Here is a 19848-nt window from a genome sequence, read left to right as displayed (position 1 = left end):
TTGATTGTAAAGAATCCACCTGCCAATGCAAGAGATGCAGGAGACCTGGGTTCAATTCCTGGGTCAGGAAGATCCCCTGGAGAAGGAAATGGCAACCCACTCCAGTATTATTGCCTGGGAAATCCCATGGACAGAGAAACCTGGTGGGCTACAGTCCATGGTGTTGCAAAGAGTTGGACACTGAGCAACTGAACATGCACACATGCGTGGCATTATAATATATGATGAATAGTGCTGACAAGTGGCCTACAAATTTTGAAAGAGAGATCATTTTTGTTTATGACAATAAAGGATGCCTTCATGGAGGAAGTGTCATAAATGGAACCTGAAGGTGGTTAGTTTTTCATTGGAGAAGGCAATGGCACCCCACTCCAGTACTCTTGCCTGGAAAATCCCATGGATGGAGGAGCCTGGTAGGCTGCAGTCCGTGGGGTCGCTAAGAGTCGGACATGACTGAGCGACTTCACTTTCACTTTCCTGCATAGGAGAAGGAAATGGCAACCCACCCCAGTGTTCTTGCCTGGAGAATCCCAGGGACGGGAGAGCCTGGTGGGCTGCCGTCTATGGGGTCGCATAGAGTCGGACACGACAGAAGCAGTTTTTCATTGTGCAGAAGTGAGGGAAGGACATGGCAGGCAAAGGAACATCCATGAAAACCAGTTGTCTTTTTTTATCGTCTGTCCTCCTGGACTCCTCTGGTTCTATGATCAGCTTGGTTTTCCTTTGCTGAAAGCTGTTTCAGCATCTTTTATCAGAAAGATGTTTGTGATTTGAAGAAGGTAGAACCACAGAGTGGAATGATAACTTTGACTTTCTTATACATTCCCAGCTTGTCTTTAGAGCTCCAGAATGGACAACAAAACTGTGTCTTCAACGATTGATTTACTTATTATGTATATTTTACAGCCAAACATATATTTGTGTGTGTGTGTCTAGACACACACACACAATATATATATATATATACCGAAAAGTGCACAAATCATCTCTTTTCATTAAACAAACATACCTGCATAACCAGCTTACAATTAAGAAACACAACTTCCCAGCATCTCAGTAGCCTGCTTCATGCCACTTTTAATCAGAATCTTTTCCCCCTCTATCAAAGCTAAAGATTATCCTGAGTTCTAAAATCATAGATGACTTTTGCCTGCTTTTGAAGTTGGAATAAATGAAATCCTACATTCTGTTCTTTTTTTCTGTCTGCCTCAGACAAACTCAGTACATTTTAAAGATTCATTAGTTTTGCTAGCTAAAACTGTAGGGTTTTCATTCTCATTGCTGTAGGGTATCTCACTGCATGAATATTTCAGAAAATTCTGCTATTTATTAAATTGTTCTACTGCTGATGTGTGTTTGGATTATTTCCGATTTTGGAGATTAGGAATAGAGGTACCATGAACATCTTGGCACAGGACTTTTGGAAATATTTTTTGAGCATGGTGGTGGTTTAATCACTAAGTTGTGTCTGACTCTTGTGACCCTCATGGACTGTAGCCTGCCAGGGTCCTCTGTCCATGGGATTCTCCAGGCAAGAATATTGGAGTGGGTTGCCATTTCCTTCTTCAGGGGATCTTCCTCACCCAGGAATCGAACCTGGGTGTCCTGCATTGCAGGCAGATTCTTTACTAACTGGGCTAAGAGGGAAGCCTTTTTGAGCAGAGACCACCACGTACGTTTACAGATTTGACTGAGTATCTCTAGCGCTTTCATGTATTTGCACCTGGCTATGCTTCTAGCACCATCTGGCAAGTATAGATGAGGCTATGGGGTCAAAATGTCTACCTGTCTGTGTTGAGTTGGTTGCAGAGCATCTCACCAGATTACAAAATGCACTGAAACTGGGTAATCAGGCCCCAGGAGATGAAAATAAAGTAGTGCATGTAGGTGGTTTAGCAAAGATCAAGCAAAGATCATCTTCTTCCTGAATGGTTCTGATCCTAAACAATTAACAGGGCTAATTCTCATTCTCTTTGAGCAACTCCAATTGCAAAGTTCCTGTAGTTCGCTGTTCCTGGTCATGCGTTGTTTTTTCACTGCTGTATCTACATCTGTGTGCAGCATGAAAAACACAAGATTTGTTTCTGTTCCTGATGGTGTACAGAGTCATGACCTCGTACCTTCTCATAGGACAAGTTTTCTGTCCTGTTCAATATGGTAACCACTAGCCATATGAAACTACTGGGCATTTGAAATGTAGCTAGCGTGATTGAAGTGAGGTGAAAGTTGCTTAGTTATGTCCAGCTCTTTGTGACCCCATGGACTGTAACCCATCAGGCTCCTCTGTCCATGGAATTCTCCAGGCAAAAATCCTGGAGTGGGTAGCCATTCCCTTCTCCAGGGGATCTTCTTGACCCAGGGACCGAATCCTGGTCTCCTGCACTGCAGGCAGATTTTTTTTACCATCTGAGCCACCAGGGAAGCCCAGTGTGATTGAGGAGCTGAATATTTTTAGTGTTTAATTTTAATTGATTTACATTCAAAAGTGGTACTTGATTCTGTCATGGAAAACTTTTAAATATGTTTGGACCAACTTGGCTATGAGAATCTACTTTTCTCAGTTGTCAATTTTATGAAATCTAAATTCACATCAAATATTTCTAGTAGACATTTCACAGCTGAATTGAGATAAGCTTTGTGTAAAATACACAAAAAACCTTTGTATGGAATAAGAACTTGAAATGTCTTATTTTTTTATATTGATTACATATTAAATAGCAATATTATGAATGTACTGGACTAAATAAAGCATACTATTAATGTCCTTTCAGTTGTTTCTTTTTTATTGTGGCTACCAGCAAATCTTAAACTGTATACATGACTTGCATTCTATTTCCATTGGACAAGTGCTTCTCTAGAGATTCCCAAATATAATGTTTCATGGTAATTTCTAATAACCTTCTGCCTCAGGAAGCTGGATGAGAATGTCTATTTATATAAATACAGAATATGTTTCTGTGTATTTGGCTAATGGATGGTCAGGAAAGGGAGAAACATTTGGTAGAAGAGAATGAGCATGAACTGTGATTTCAAGCTTGTCTGAATTTGTATGCAAGCTCTGCCACTTAATAGATAGGTGACCTTGAACAAGTATCCAACCTCTCTGAGTGCATGCACTCCCAAATGTCCTCTTCTGTAATTTAGGAATATGAATAAGGCAGAGGATACTGTCAGTTCTCTGCCCAGATTCCTTGGGTCTTTTCTTTTCTTTTTTTTTTTTTTGATGTGGACTGTTTTTAAAATCTTTGTTGAATTTGTTATAATATTGCTCCTGTTTTATGTTTTGTTTTTTTGGGCTAGAGGCATGTGGGATCGAAGCTCCCCGACCAGGAATCGAACCTGCACTCCCTGCATTGCATGGCAAAGTTTTAACCACTGGGCCACCAGGGAAGTCCCTCTCTGGGTCTTATTTATTGTTTCTGGTCATGTACACACTCAATCCCTATCTCCAGTGGGGACACATTTCATACCCCTGAATTTCCCTGGGATCTCTGGCCCCATAAGACTTCACGTGGAGATCATACCTTGACCCCTGCTTCCACATCTGGGGACAGCTTCTGAGAACTCAGCCTAAGATGCTACTCATTCCATATGCTTTGAGGGATGAAACCAGTGGCATCTGACACAGAGAAGGTTCTCAGCCCCACCTTGTTTATATACACCAGTCAGTGAAGTGAAAGTCGCTCAGTCGTGTCCGACTCTTTGTGACCCCAAGGACTCTACAGTCCATGGAATTCTCCAGGCCAGAATACTGGAGTGGGTAGCCTTGCCCTTCTCCAGGGGATCTTCCCAACCCAGGGATCGAACCCAGGTCTCCCACATTGCAGGCGGATTCTTAACCAACTGAGCTATCAGGGAAACCCACCAGTCAGTACACACCAGTAATTTTACTACCACCCCAGGAAGATGTGAATGGTCAGTGATTTTTTTTATAGTTTGTACACATCCCTAGTCTATCTCTCAGAACTTTACCCCTAACCATTCTCTTTCATCACCTCGGATGTAACAAGTTAGTGTTTACATTATTCAGACATAATGAATATTTAAAAAGAAAACTTCATAGGTTCATGGGCCCTTAGAGTCCATTGAGGGCTTCCCTCGTGGCTCAGTCAGTGAAGAGTCCACCTGAAATGCAGGAGACCTGGGTTTGATCCCTGGGTCGGGAAGACTCCCTGGAGAAGGAAATGGCAACCCACTCCAGTATTCTTGCCTGGGAAATCCCGTGGACAGAGGAGCCTCGTAGGCTACAGTCCATGGGGTCGCAAGAGCTGGGCACATCTTAGAGACTAAACCATCTCCACCAGGGAGCATTGAATCCATTTTTGAAAACCAATGTTACATGTGTTTCTGTGATTTCTCCCTGAGTACGTTGTCAGTCGGTATTGTGAGTAATTAAATCACTCTCAGGGTAAAAATTGTACTGCCTCGGGGCGGGGGGTGGACATCAACTATTTAGAATAAAAAAATGGACATATGGAGATTCCTGGGGACTTTTCTGGAGTTTCAGTGCAGGTCCCTACCTTCGAATGCAGGGGATGTGGGTTCCATCCCTGGTCAGGGAGCCAAGATCCCACATGCCTCAGGGCCAAGAAAACCAAAACAGAAAACAGAAACAATACTGTAACAAATTCAATAAACACTTTTAAAATGGTCCACACAAAAACAAACTTTATACAAAAACAAAAATAGAGATTCTCCTAGTCACAAAAGAGCTTGCTGACTCAGCACACACACACGCAAACATATATATAATGTGTTTAATACACATACACACATATAAATGTGGATTTATATGTATATACATACATATAAATACATAAATGTATATAATGTATACATATATAATGTATAAATGTATATTTATCAATACATATATATGTATATAAATACATATAAATACATAAATTTATAAATATATAAAAATACATATAAATCCACATATAAATGTTATGATTATAGTATTTTATATCTAAAGACAACCTGTTTATATTTTCTCAAACTTCCAGTTCATTCTTTTGATGAGTTAATAGTAAGTTATCATTTATTGAAGTTTATTATATGCCAGACATCATTTTAAAGTATTGACAGATGCTATCTCACTTAATCTGCTCAAAGACTCAGTTCGAATATTATCTCCTCAGAAGCCTTTCCTGGCTGCTCTGAATTAGTCACCCTCTGTTGCTCTATGGTAGCCTTGATCACTGCCTGGAATTTTGATTCATTTGTGTTTTGTGCCTCTCTCCACTATCTCCTTGCCTATCGCAATTAGAATGTGTGTCTCAGACAGCAGATACTTTTCTGGGTTGCAAATCATTGTATCACAGTTACTAGAACAGTGCCTGGCACATGGTTGATAATCAGTAAATATTACTGAATGACAGAATGAATAAAAAACTTACCATCGATGAGAACTCTAAAACCCAGAGTGGTTAAAAGGTTAAGATTCCAGAGGGAGGGAATAGCAGTGCTCTTCCTCGAACCCCTGTCTGGTATCCACTGTGCCTGCTGTCCTTTATATTATGTGGGCTGTAGACAGATGGCATAACTTACCCATAAGGAAATCATTCTCTGGTAAGGGAGGAATAACATTCACTTCCAGTCAACACATATTTGCTAACCTTTGCTGCTGCTGCTGCTGTTAAGTTGCTTCAGTCGTGTCCAACTCTGTGCGACCCCATGGACTGCAGCCTATCGGGTTCCTCTGTCCATGGGATTCTCCAGGCAAGAGTACTGGAATGGGGTGCCATAACCTTTGTTAGGGACTGTATTAAACCCTAGAGACACAAAAGTGAATGACATGATACAGCCCAGTCCCCTCACGGAGCTTTTGGTCCAGACTCGGATGGAGAAGACCGATGTGACAAGTAGTAACAAGTGAGATAGGTAGTTTGAAAAAGAATGTACAGGGATAGAAAATAATAGCAAGGGAACCCAACCAAGTTAAGGGGATTAGAAGAGGCTTCTCTGTGGGAGGGAACGCAATCTGTTCAAGAAACTGAGAAAGTACAACATGTAGAGGTGAGGGCAAGCATTTGTTATTGTTCAGTCACATTGTGTCTGACTCTTTGTGACCCCGTGGACTGCAGGACTCTAGGCTTCCTTGTCCTTCACCGTCTCCTGGAGTTTGCTCAAACTCATGTCCACTGAGCTGGTGATGCCATCCAACCACCTCACCCTCTGTCACCCCCTTCTCCTCCTGCATGGCAGGAGGTAAGTAGAGAACAGCCTGAAAAATGAAGTCTATAAATGATAATCAGACATGGGGGTGAGTGATCTGTCCTAATAGTGCCATGGAAGCGAAGAGAATGGCAAGATTCCCACTATAGAGGAAGTTTCACGAGCTTATTATAATGACACTTACACTTGGAAGGCTAAAGAATATAAGTATACTGAGACAGGAGCAGAGCATCCAAACACTTTCTTCTTTTCTTGATTTTATGAGAAAATAAACATTCTCACAGTGTATATATATGTGTGTGTGTGTATACATACATATATATATAATGTATTATGTATATATATATGGGCTTCCCTGGTGGTTCAGAGGTTAAAGCGTCTGCCTGCAATGTGGGAGACCTGGGTTCAATCTCTGGGTTGAGAAGATCCCCTGGAGAAAGAAATGGCAACCCACTCCAGTATTCTTGCCTGGAAAATCCCATGAATGGAGGAGCCTGGTGGGCTACAGTTCACGGGGTGGCAAAGAGTTGGACGTGACTTAAATTTCACTTTCACTTTCTTTCATGTATATGTGTGTGTGTGTGTGTGTATGTGTGTATATATATATTTATATATATATAAAATAGATAAAGCTGTGAACTGTAAAATATTACTTCCACTCCTATTTCTCCCTTATCCAATTCCCAGACCTAACACTACCATAGATAATGTCTCTTTCTTCTCACTCTCTTTTTTTTGTTCTCAGGCTTTAATTTGTTCACTTATTTTTTTAATTGCAGTATAATTTCTTTATGAGGTTCTATTAGTTTCTCTTGTACCACAGTGTGAATCAGCTATGTGTATACATATATTCTCTGGACCTCTTTCCCACCTCCACCCCCGAATCCCACCCTTCTAGGTCAACGCAGAGCACTGAGCTGAGCTCCCTGTGCCAGCTATACAGCAGGCTCCCACTAGCTATCGGTTTTACATGTGGTAGTGTATTTATGTCAAGGGGTGCTAGTGGTAAAGAACCCGCCTGCCAATGCAGGAGATGTAAGAGACACAGGTTTGATCCCTGGGTCAGGGAGATCTCCTGGAGAAGAGCATGGCAACACATTCCAGTATTCTTGTTTGGAGAATTCCATGGACAGAGGAATCTGATGGGCTACAGTCCATTTAGGTCGGACATGACTGAAGTGAATTAGCATGCACGCAATCTCCTAGCTCAACCCACCCTCCCCTTCCCACCCTCTGCCCACATGACTGTTCTTTACATCTGCGTGTCTATTCCTGCCCTGGACATAGGGTTATCTATACCATTTTTCTAGATTCCATATATCTGCATTAATATACAATATTTGTTTACTCTTCCTGACTTACTTCACTCTGTATGACAGACTCTAGGTTCATCCACATCACTACAAATGACCCAATTTTGTTCCTTTTTATGGCTAATATTCTATTGTATATATATACCACATCTTCTCTATCCATTCATCTGCCGGTGGACATTTAGGTTGCTTCATAAACAAAGTAATCTTTTTTTTAATATGTTTTTTAAAGCAAATAAACTTCCAGAATTATTTTATACCAATATAGACATTGGAAATATGAATCTTTATTCCCCCTCCCCATCTTTTACTGTACTATATAGCAGCACATATGTTATGTACAGACATCATTTTATTTCACTTTGCTTTATTGCAATTTTCAGTATTTTGCCAGTTAAAGGTTTGTAGCAACCCTTCATTGAGCAAGTCTATTGGTGCCATGTCTCCCACAGAATTTGCTCACTTTATGTTAGATTTTGGTACCATTCTTACACTATTTCAAACTTTTTTGTTATTATCATATTTGTTATGGTGATCTGTGCTCAGTGATTGTTAATGCTACTATTGTAATTGTTTTGGCTTCATTTTAGCAATAAGGTCTTTTTTAATTAAGGTGGGTATATTGTATTTTTAGATGTGATGCTATGGCACACTTAATAGAAGATAGTGTAGTGTACAAAAATAACTTTTATATGCACTGGGAAACCAAAAAAAAATCATGCAACTCATTTTATGTAACTATTCACTTTATTGTGATGGTCTGGAACTGAATCAGCAATATATATATACACACGCACATACAAATATATATCATTCTACACTTCATTTTACAATGTATTTTTGCAACTCTTTCCATATTGGCACATAGAGACCTTTTAGATGCAGCATAATGTCTTTAACTAGTCTTTTTTATTGATAACTTTTAGGGTGTTTCCAGTCTTTGGTTATTGAATAGTTTTGCAAATATGGAAACCTATAATTGTACAAATACATTCATTTTTTTAAAGCTATTGTTGAATTGGGGTTATATGAACTCCATAGGGGTTATATGAAAATGCCTCCAAATAGTTAGATTAAACAAAGCTAACCATAAGCCAGAGAAGCAAATAAAATGGATTTTTTAAACGATTCCACGAATGTACTTGTTCACGTTCAATAAAATACTGGATGTATCTAAAAATTTTAAATGGAAAGTTGTGTCTTATGGGGGAAACCATGTTCAAAAGCTTTGACCACTGTCCTTAACTACATGACTGAGAGGATAAGTTCACAGTGCTTTGATGGTGTATGTAATATTCCTTGTGTTCACATTCAATCTACCCAAATGGACTCATTCTATTTATGTTATGTCTTTTATCTCAGAAACTCCAACCCCCTTATAAGTAGTTCTTGTTAATATTAGCAATGCAATCATGATATGGAGCAACCCATCACATTATAGAGACAATTCCTCAGGAAGAATTCAAAGGCCCCCATCAGTTTCATCTATCTTGATCATATGTATAAGTGTCAAGTGGTCACCACTGGGAAATGACTTTCTTATACTAAGTTTGCAGGACATATGCTGACGAATTGTGTTTCATGACTTGAAGGTAACGGTCTATCTCTATAATAAGAAGTCACTTGTTTGCCAGGTCCCAGATTCTGCTGCCATTCTTTAGGCAGTATCATGGTATTTCTGGGGGGATAAGACAGCCAACGAGACAAATGTTCCTGGGAATAGCACTGGGAGAGAAAACGTAAACAGTGCAGAAGGGAAAGGGAAGAGGGATCGGAACCTGGTTAAGAGACAACAGAATTCACTAGTTTAATGTCAGTTAAAAACAAAGTGAAAATCAAGTCCCAAAGGACACAGAGCAAGAACAGAACAGAAATTTAGAAATATGGGGTGCCTGCCAAACAAGAATAGGGTTTTAGTGAAACTGATTACACTTAATAAAGAAAGACTCTCATCTGACATTTAAAATATAGGCATTATCCAGTTAAGAGACTTGGTACGAGTCCATATCCAGCCACCCGCATCACAAAGGTTAGAGTCTCTGTGATTAAGTTCAAATAATGTTGACCTTTAGTCGAATGTCCCTCAAAAACAGAGTTTACATTCATTGCCAGTGTTTAAACGTGCACAGCTGAGTTTGCAGGTCCTTGGTGGATAGATCTGCTGACTGCTTGCGACAAAGTGTCTACTGCTACCGTTTTTTTGTGTGTGTGTGTGTGCCCATGTAAAAAGTAATACATTTACCACCTCAGACTGTGATATGTAAAAAACATCACCTTTTACCTCTTGTTTTTCTTTTTTTTTTTAATGTACTTATTTTTTCTTAATTGGTTTCTTTAAAATTCATTCTAATCCACTGGGTGGTAGAAAATTGTCATTATTGTGGTTTCATCTCCCACTGATCACACAGGACTCAAGGATGCTTATGTAATGCTCAGAAAATTGGAGGTGGTTTTGTCCAACCCAACAGAAATTTCCAAACTCCTGCTTTGATCACCTTCCTTGATGCAAGGGGTGGACAAATCGTTAAGTGATTGTACTGGCCAATGAGAGGTAAGGGGACTTCTGCTGGGTGCATAGGATATGCTTTGCCTTTCCTTATAAAATGTATGCAAAATCTTAGGACCCCCTCTTCCTCTCTTTCTCCTGAGTTAATATGGATGTGATGTCTGGAACAGGAGCAGCCATCTTGCAACCATGAAGAATAGGCCAGGAGAACTGCAGATTTGGTGGCCCCAACATCATTGAACCACTGAACCAAGTCTAGGACTCACTTTCCTCCAGAACTTCTTGCTGTGAGTGAAAAAATAAGCATTTAATTTGTTTAAGTCACTGTATTGTGAGTTTTTCATTATTTGCAGCTTAAAGCATTTTTAACTGATTCAAAGAGGAAAAAACTCTGTTGTCCAGTCCATCTTGGATGGCTGCTGATATATTTATTGTCCAATGGTTCCTTGAAATTCAGTGATAAACTGCTCGTGGGCCCCTGAACATAGGAGATGACCAAGGCTGGGACCCTGATGCCTAGGGCTCCCAGGCCATGCAGCGATCCTAACTGAGGCCTGGCCTGGGAGCCAGGAGCAGGTGGCACTTTTCAAATCTTTTGACTGCTATCCCTCTTCTGAATGAACAAGTTAACCCTTTTCTCCTCTTGCCACTGTCATAGACACTTCTCTTTGATCAATTCAGGACATTTATTACACTGTCTTCTGTGAATTGACGGGTGTACAAATAAATGCAGTGCCTTTTCTCATGAAACTCCATTTTTCATTTAGCAACCAACCACCTCTGAGACAAGAGAGCAAAACCTGAGCTATCTGCTTCAAATGTAGGATGGAAAACTACACAAGTTAATATTGTAATAAATTACCTTGCTACACCTACCAGTCTAGCAAAATAGTCACCATGGCAAGACAGGGTGAGAATGACAGCTGATGAACTAGACTGACTTTTGAGCCCAGTGCTGACTTGCATGGATGAAATTCCTTGGCTTGTTTCTCATCTGCACAGCAGGTTTTCTGAAGATGACCAGGGACGCTGCTTCATCTTAAGCAAGAGAACTGGTGTGGTTTGGGTATGTGGTCTGTGGTTGGAGTAGAAAAAGGAGAGGAGAGTGAGGATGCCTTGCTATATAGTCTGGACTTGGCCACTCTAAGACCTACCGTTTTGACCTTTTCTGTTTATATTTAAGTCAGAGCTTTCATAGGAACGTGTTTGCTTTCTCTTTCTGGGTTTATTTCATCTGAAAGTTTTATTTGGGTTTTTAAAATTTTTTTTTAAAGGTAATCATTCAAATGATTAATTGCAGATTTGATTGTAATAGTAAATGACTGAAAACAATTTACATATCAACAGAAGTCTGATTAAAACAAACTACAGTACATAGAGTGGAATGCTATGTAGTCGTAGAGCTAAATGAAGACATGCTCTACAATGGATATTAAAAAAATCCTCTTTTCCACTCCTGTCTCCTATTCATACATTTTCCATGTCCTCCATTGGTACATTTTTATGACTCTTTTCAGAGTTTCTTTATACACAAGTAAATTGAAATGTAAGTTCTTATTGTTTCTTTTTTTGTGATAAGATTTTTTACATACTGTTCTGTTCCTTGTTTATTTCACTTAATAATATATCCTGGATGTCTTTCCAAATGGAATTCTTTCATTTGTCCAAAGTCATCTTCAACTTCATGCCGTAGTGGCTTTTTTATAAAAATTTTTTATATTATATTGAAGTATAATTGATTAACCATGCAGTAGTGTCTTAAATTTTTCTTCACCTAGGTCTTAAACATTTCTTTTTTAGTTTATTTATTTTTGGCTGTGCTGGGTCTTCCTTGTGACTTTTCCCTAGAAGGAGCTACACTCTAGTTTTTGTGCGAAGGTTCAAGAGTGCGGGCTCAGTAGCTGTGGTGTAAGCTCAGAAGCTTAGTTGCTCCTTGGCAATGTGGCATCTTCTGGGACCAGATATCGAACCTGTGCCCCATGCATTGGTAGGTGGATTCTTAACCGCTAGATCACCGGGGAAGCCCACACATTTCTTCTTATGTTTATTCCTGGGTATCATGGAAATGGCAACCCACCCCAGTATTCCTGCCCGGAGAATCCCAGGGATGGAGGAGCCTGGTTGGCTACAGTCCACAGGGTCGCAAAGAGTTGGACACGACTGACCGACTTCACTCACTCACCGTGTATTTTGGGGCTTGGTTTTGTATTCTCTTCCATTTTTCAATAGGTTATTGTCTGTTTATATAGATTAATTTCATTCATTAACTCTTTACTCTTCTACTTTGCTTTGATTTTTAAACATTTTCACAACTTGGATTAAGTTAAATAAACTGCTCTTGGCCCAGATTTCTTTTTATAATGCAGTGCTCTATGTTCTGAAATTCTTGGTGCCATGATTGCTGTAAGTCAGTGAGCTCAAGGCTCTTCATGACAAGGTAATCCTCTAATATTCAGAGAGTAATTATAATTCAGATGCTTAGTATAAGGGTACTTCCAGAATACAACTCAATTGAAACTACAAACAATTTAATAAAAACTGTGTCACTTACATAGTACAACACAGCTAGGGAATATCTTCGCAGATTTTTGATTTGTTAGTTGAACTACAGTGTGTGTTTCCTTGGTGCTTGTAATCCACTGTACCTTACATTTTGGGGAACACAAAGGTAAAGGTTTTCATGTGTTTAGTTTCGGTGCCACTTCAGCACCTAGAAGCCCACCTATCAATAAGTTCTTTCTTCTCAATCACCTGCACCGCTAGCCATCATAAGAACATATAGCTTTTAAATTTTTACTTATTTTTAATTGGAGAATAATTGCTTTACGATGTTGTATTGGTTTCTGCCATACATCAGCATGAATCAGCCACAGGTATATACATGTCCCTCCACATCTTGAACCCCCCTCCCACTTCCCACCCCATCCCACCCTCTAGGTTATCACAGAGCACCAGGTTTGAACTCCCTGTGACATACAGCAAATTCCCACTGGCTATCTGTTTTACATATGGTAATATATATGTTTTAAGAACATACAATTTTAGTACAAGAAAATTGCAGTAAATATTTTCTATTCCTGTATTACTTGTAAGAAAGAAAGAAAGAAAATTTTGCTCAGTTGTGTCCAACTCTTTGCAACCTCATGGACTGTAGCCTACCAGGCTCCTCTGTCCATGGGATTTTCCAGGCAAGAGTATTTGTAGGTAGCCATAATTGGCCAAAAGGGACAAATATTATCAGGCCTATTACACAATCATTAATGACGTGAAACTTTTCAGATGCTCAATTGTGTCCAGCTCTTTGTGACCCCATGGACTGCAGCATACCAGGCTTCCCTGTCCATCATCATCTCCAGGAGCTTGCTCAAAGTCTGTCCATTGAGTCGGTGATGCCATCCAATCATCTCATCCTCCATCATCCCCTTTTCCTCCTGCCTTCAGTCCTTCCCAGCATCAGGGTCTTTTCCAATAAATCAGTTCTTCACATCGGGTGGCCAAAGTATTGGAGCTTCAGCTTCAGCATTAGTCCTTCCAATGAATATTCAGAACTGATTCCCTTTAGTATTGACTGGTTTGATCTCCTTGCAGTCAGAGGGACTCTCAAGTCTTCTCCAACACCACAGTTCAAAAGCATCAATTCTTCGGTGCTCAGCTTTCTTTATGGTCCGACTCTCACATCCATACATGACTACTGGAAAAACCATAGCTTTGACTATGAGTATGAAACTATGAGTGGATGACTTTTAAATAGGACAATATTACATAGTTATTTTCCAAAAAACATGGACCAGAATGGTCATCCAATCAAAACCCAAATGTTTTGCACCAAATATTTCATTTCAATAAATAGCCCTACATTTTCATAATACTTTACAATAAGTACCCACAAATTACAACAAAAATATTTTTTCAAGGTTAACTTTTCATTACTCAGGGGAAAATTATAAAGTCTGTGGCTCTTCCTGGGTCACATTTCACCCTCAACGTGTATTTTTTGTTATTTCAGGTTTCACTGGCTGCTTCATCAGAGCCCATCAGAGGGAAATCACAAGCTTTGGAGAGCTGATTAAAGAATTACAGAGTGTTATTGCTCATTGAATCCAGCCTCCTCATCTCACAGATGGAGAAACCAAGGAAAGGAAGGGGTGAGTGACTTGCTCAACATGACTTCCTGAAATGACTTCCCAAGGGAGCCAGGGTCTGGACCAAGCTTTCTGCTCCCCAATCCAGCACTCTTTCTGCCACATCATGGTGCAGATTTCTAGGCACGAATGAAAAAACACACTCTAACGATTGTAATTGACAAAGATGTGGTACCTGTTAATGACACTTCAGGCATATACATAACATTTTTAAAAATATCTTTTTCCCATTGAGCAATCTCATTCCCATAGTTGTCATTACTACCTGTGTTATCAATGACTTAAATTAGTATCACCAGCTCTGACCTCTTCCATGTATACCATCGCCCGTCCCATAGGTCTACCTGTGTCATTCACGGATAAATCTAATACATCCTTGCCAAAATTGAGCTTATTTTTCATATCGACCAAATCTGTTCTCTATTTTCTATTTTGTTTCTTGGCTTGATAATAACTCATTTGTCTAAGTCCTCAGCAGTCTTTTCCCTTCTCATCCAATGTATTAGAAAATTCTATTGATGTTACCTAGAAATTTCTCACTTATGTTCTCATTTTTTCATCTCTATTTGCGCGTCTTAATAACTTTTCACCTGGACTCTCTACCTTTGTCTCTTTCCTCTCCAAGCTATCTCCACAGTGCCTCCAAAGTCATTTTCCCAAACGGTAAGAACTCTCTTGCGTGTGCTTGCCATGTACTTGCTACCTGAAACTCAGAGTGTCATCCATGTCCATTAAGTAAAAGCCCATATAGCATGATTGTTTAAGGTACTTGATATGAGCTGTCCATCATCTGCCTAACTTCTATTCCATCATAGCTTTTCAATGTTAGATTCCACAAACACAAAAATACTTGCAAGTCTTTGAATTCATTAAGTTATTTTATGCCTCCTTCTCCCTGAACAAGCAGACCACTCTGTCTGAAATCCTATCGTCTGCTCACTTTTCCCTCCTCTGAGCATGCTGTCCATAGCTGTTCTCATATTCAGCCTTTAGGCCCCAATCCCAAGGATGAGAATCAACCCTTCAGGGAAGGCAATAGACAGTTTATTCTTTGATGCTTACGCTGTGCCTTCTATGTACTTCCATTACTATATATCACATCATATTACAATTCCTTATTTATGTGATATTTATCTTGCCTTCAGCCCTAGCAGTGCCTGGATGAACAGCAGAATGAATATATGGGCATAGGTAGTAGTAACCTGGAGAAGGCACTGGCACCCCACTCCAGTCCTCTGGCCTGGAAAATCCCATGGATGGAGGAGCCTAGTAGGCTGCAGCCCATGGGGTGTCTAAGAGTTGGACACGACTGAGCGACTTCACTTTCACTTTCATGCATTGGAGAAGGAAATGGAACCCACTCCAGTGTTCTTGCCTAGAGAATCCCAGGGATGGGGGAGCCTGGTGGGCTTCTGTCTATGGGGTTGCACAGAGTCGGACACGACTGAGGTGACTTAGCAGCAGCAGTAGTAACCTAGAGAAACATTTTGTGGTTAGCTGTAACCTACTATATTTAGAATATCTGAAAATAATACTATTTGTTCACTGCTGCTCAGAGTAGACTCAGTGCCCAAGTTATAGAACTGAAATGTTTTGAATTTATAGAATTTTAATAACTATAATTTAGAATGATTACGATTCACATCTACCTTACCCTTTCATTGAAATATAAATTTGTTTCCTCACTATGAAATCATCACACATAATTATCTACAGATGACAAATAGTCATTTCCATATAACATGCAGATATGAAAAAGACATTTTATCTCTTTTTCAGTAGGGTATTTACCAAAGTGTTTCATGTATCTTCAGTAGCATTAGCATTTGCATCTTTTCCGATTTTTAGTCAAATTCATTTTATTACACCTTTATTAAGATGTTCTGGGCCTCTGAGCTTTAAGAACATGTATGGATGAGGGTATTATACGTGTACACATAGATCAGGTATGCAGGGTTAACTTAGGTGGTTACTAAGTCAAATGGGGACATTTAGTTAATTGCAACACTAACCCAGGGATTGGCTGATGTTTCATTTCAGAATGCCTTACACATTTCAGCCAAGGTATAAACTACAGAGATGAATGCTTTTGTACCCCTGGGGAATCTAGATGCTCACTTCTTACAAAGGTACAATTTTTATTTGAATTTTCTGAATGTACCTAGATTTTGCTTTTTAACCCATTGTATATGATCATAAACAACGTAGCTTTTAATAAGACTTCTACATAACTGTAGAAAGCTGTGCCAGGAGTAAGCCACAGTTTCTAGCCCTTCCTTTCGCTTTGCCACGTGAGCCAGGGATTATGAGCTGCCAAGTTTGATAAGCAAAGGGGTAGTGGGGAGAGTATTGGGCCCCATTGTAAAGACTTGGATTCAAGCCTCAGTGTGCTGCTTACCAGTTTTTGCTCTGAAACAAATCATCTATCTTTCCAGTTTCATCTTAATGAGAATCATACCATCTCCCTAACCTGCTGCTACTGCTGCTGTTAAGTTGCTTCAGTTGTGTCCGACTCCCTGCGATCCCATAGATGGCAGCCCACCAGGCTCCCCCGTCCCTGGGATTCTCCAGGCAAGAACACTGGAGTGGGTTGCCATTTCCTTCTCCAGTGCATGAAAGTGAAAAGTGAAAGTGAAGTCACTCAGTTGTGTCTGACTCTTCATGACCCCTTGGACTGCAGCCTACCAGGCTCCTCCATCCATGGGATTTTCCAGGCAAGAGGACTGAAGTGCGGTGTCATTGCCTTGTCTGTCTCCCTAACCTCCTTGAGGATTATTTTAAAAATTGAGTGGCAATTGCTCAGAGACCTGAAAACAGGTGTGGAAAATGGGCAGGAACAAAGGGAGTTCAGGCAGCCAGAGCCACAAACACCATCACACTGAACCCCTGTAGCAAAGGCGCTGCTGCCCCACCAGTGGCCTCCGGACAACTTCCCTTTGGCCACCATCACTGTCGCCTCCAGTGCAACCAGCACTACTGGGATGAATTCTTGTCTAAGTCTTACCTTCAGCTACAAGTGTGCTGTGTGCTCAGTCGCTCAGTCATGTTGTATGACTCTTTGTCACCCCATGGGCTGTACCCCGCCAGGCTCCTCTGTCCACGGGATTTCCCAGGCAAGAATGTTACCAGTGGCTTGCCGTTTCCTCCTCCAGGCAATCTTCCTGAACTCGTGTCTCCTGCATCACAGGCGGATTCTTTACCACTGTGCCACCTGGGAAGCTTTTCAACTACAAGGAAGGCTAGAAATGCATGCCTCTGATTTTTTGTCTTTTATGGTAGGAGATTAGTCTATAATCCAAATCGTAGGAAAAAGAATGGAAACTCCCTCACATACAGGAGAAGATTAAGGTGCTGGGTCCACAAGGACTCTCTCTTGACTATTTCCACAGTCTCCTAAATTGTCTCACTGCCTCCAGCCTTGTTCCCCTCCACCCCACTGTCCCTGATGACATCAGAGATACTTTTTCAAAGGAAAATCTGATTTCTGCCACTGCTCTGTTTAAAGCCTTCAACCATCCCCTCCCCTGGATGCTGGAGCTGTGCTAAGCCATTTTAATCATGTCCAACTCTTTGCCTGCCAGGCTCGTCCATCTATGGGATTATCCAGGCAAGAGTGGGTTGCCATGCCCTCCTCCAGGGGATCTTCCTGACCCAGGGATGGAACTGTGGCTCCTGCAGCTCCTTTATTACAGGCAGATTCTTTACCGCTTATAATTCTTTACCACTGGGGTAGCTCCAGATGTCTATGTATGTGTAAGTTAAAATACCATACAGACACTTAAAACTCTGCCAGGATAATGCTGTAGATGGATGCATGGACAGCCTGTGGTTAGTGGAGATGACCACTGAGCTTGCCTAGAGCATAGCGTCGAGTTGCAGAGGGCAAGGACCAATGTCAAAGAGCATGAAGTAGCCAAGACACAAATTCACCCCTCAACCCCAGTTTTTTCTGGATAACATGCTCCTGGGATTCTTGTTTTGACCCATGAATTTCTGAAAGTCATTCAAATGAATACACTGGAATATTTTGCCTGATAACCAAGGTGAACTCACATCAAATTATATCTAATTTATTTTTTAATTCAAGTATAGTTAATTTACAATGTTGTGTTAATTTCAAGTATACAGCAAAGTGATTCAGATATATATACTTTTTCAGATTCTTCTCCTTTATAGGTCATTTCAAAGTACTGAGTATAGTTCCCTGTGCTGTATAGTAGGTTATTGTTGCTTATCTATTTCATATATAGTAATGTGCAGCCATGAAATTAAAAGATGCTTACTCCTTGGAAGAAAAGTTATGACCAACCTAGATAGCATATCGAAAAACATAGACATTACTTTGCCAACAAAGGTCCATCTAGTCAAGGCTGTGGTTTTACCAGTGGTCATGTATGGATGTGAGAGTTGGACAGTGAAGAAAGCTGAGCGCCGAAGATACCGGGGTCCAGCCCCAGTTGGATCCAGGGATTCCCTTGGGAGGACGGCGTTGGCGAAAGGATAGCAAAGCGGAAAAAGAGACAGAGGCTTGAACTAACTGGTTAACGCAGAAAGCCAATAAAACCTGTGACATCAGGTTTGCACTGACCACGGAGGCCACAGGCGCCCTCTCAAACTGCAGAAAGTGCCCCACCTTAGGCACTTCTCGAGAGGGTCTTAGAAGCCCAGGCAAATAAGTGGTCTCAGAGGGCCCCCATGCTCCAAATTAGTCATCCTGAAGGAAGAACAGAGAAGAAAAGGAGAGAAAAGGAAACAAGAAAGAATGACATGGGGAGACCAAGTCTGATGAGCAAGGCTGACAACTTTATCTTCCAAAGTAGTTTTTATACCTTAAGTTGTGCATAGAGGATAAGAGGGGGTGTAGAGTCATGCAAGGTCAGCAGTCCTTGACTCTATATCGAAGCCATGCTTTCTTTCTGCAAACTTATCATATGCAAAGGCTTTAGGTGATTTACATCATCTTCTGGCCAGGAGGTCTGTTAACATTTTATGACCCTTTCTTCTGAATAATGGTTAGTCAATCAGAAAACTTATTTTCTCTAAAGGCGATTATTCTAAAGTCTGAAAGCATTAGATAAAGTTGCATTCCTATAGGGCAAAAGTGTGGTGGGTTAAAACAAGAAAAGAATTAACTCAAGGGTCCAAGGTTACAAACATTAAAGCTACTACTTACATTTCTATATACCAACTGTATTAATCAATACACTCCCAGGGACACAGTAGGTAAGGGATATGGAAACTTGGCAGCAAGCATTAGCTCAACAAAGAAATCCTCTACCAGTTCTATTCTAACAATTTCAACTCTCTGAGAAGCTCTGCACTGTTAGAATACCTTAAGCTTCCCGTGCTTCTCGTGGTTGGAAGGCTGTGAACAATCACATGCGTAGCTGCAGGAGTCCAAACAAACCTGTCAGGCAAGCTAGAAAGTCATCAGAGGGGTTTGAATTGAAACACTCCTATTATGCCCAGGAGACTTATTAACTAGAGCTCTAAGTTGATTTTCTTACAGAGAAAGGTGGTTGGGGATAGCCCCCCGTGAATGTCAGAGGAGTTGGTAAAAGTCATAAAATAGTAAAACAGACAGATTCTGGTTTTGGGGTAGACGCTCAGGCAGGTTCAGGGGGCCCCTCAAGCCCTGACTCCCCTTGCCTGTCAGGGCTCTCCCGCATGACCTTGTCATGGGTGGGAACTCCTGTGCTGGCTCCCGGCA

The 19848-nt window shown here is 40.7% G+C and overlaps 1 long non-coding RNA gene across 1 annotated transcript; it reads left to right on the top strand.

Annotated features, from left to right (window-relative positions):
* The first annotated feature begins 10900 nt into the window (after nucleotides 1-10900).
* LOC104992900 lies at nucleotides 10901-16658 on the top strand. The gene is made up of 3 exons (XR_825771.1): nucleotides 10901-11062; nucleotides 14003-14141; nucleotides 16574-16658. It is a non-coding gene; the product is annotated as an uncharacterized LOC104992900 (long non-coding RNA).
* Nucleotides 16659-19848: the final 3190 nt, after the last annotated feature.

This window comes from Bison bison, unplaced genomic scaffold (genome assembly GCF_000754665.1).
Source record: "Bison bison bison isolate TAMUID 2011002044 unplaced genomic scaffold, Bison_UMD1.0 scf7180017864228, whole genome shotgun sequence".
Taxonomy (NCBI): Eukaryota; Metazoa; Chordata; class Mammalia; order Artiodactyla; family Bovidae; genus Bison; species Bison bison.
This window is presented reverse-complemented; position numbering and strand designations above follow the sequence as displayed.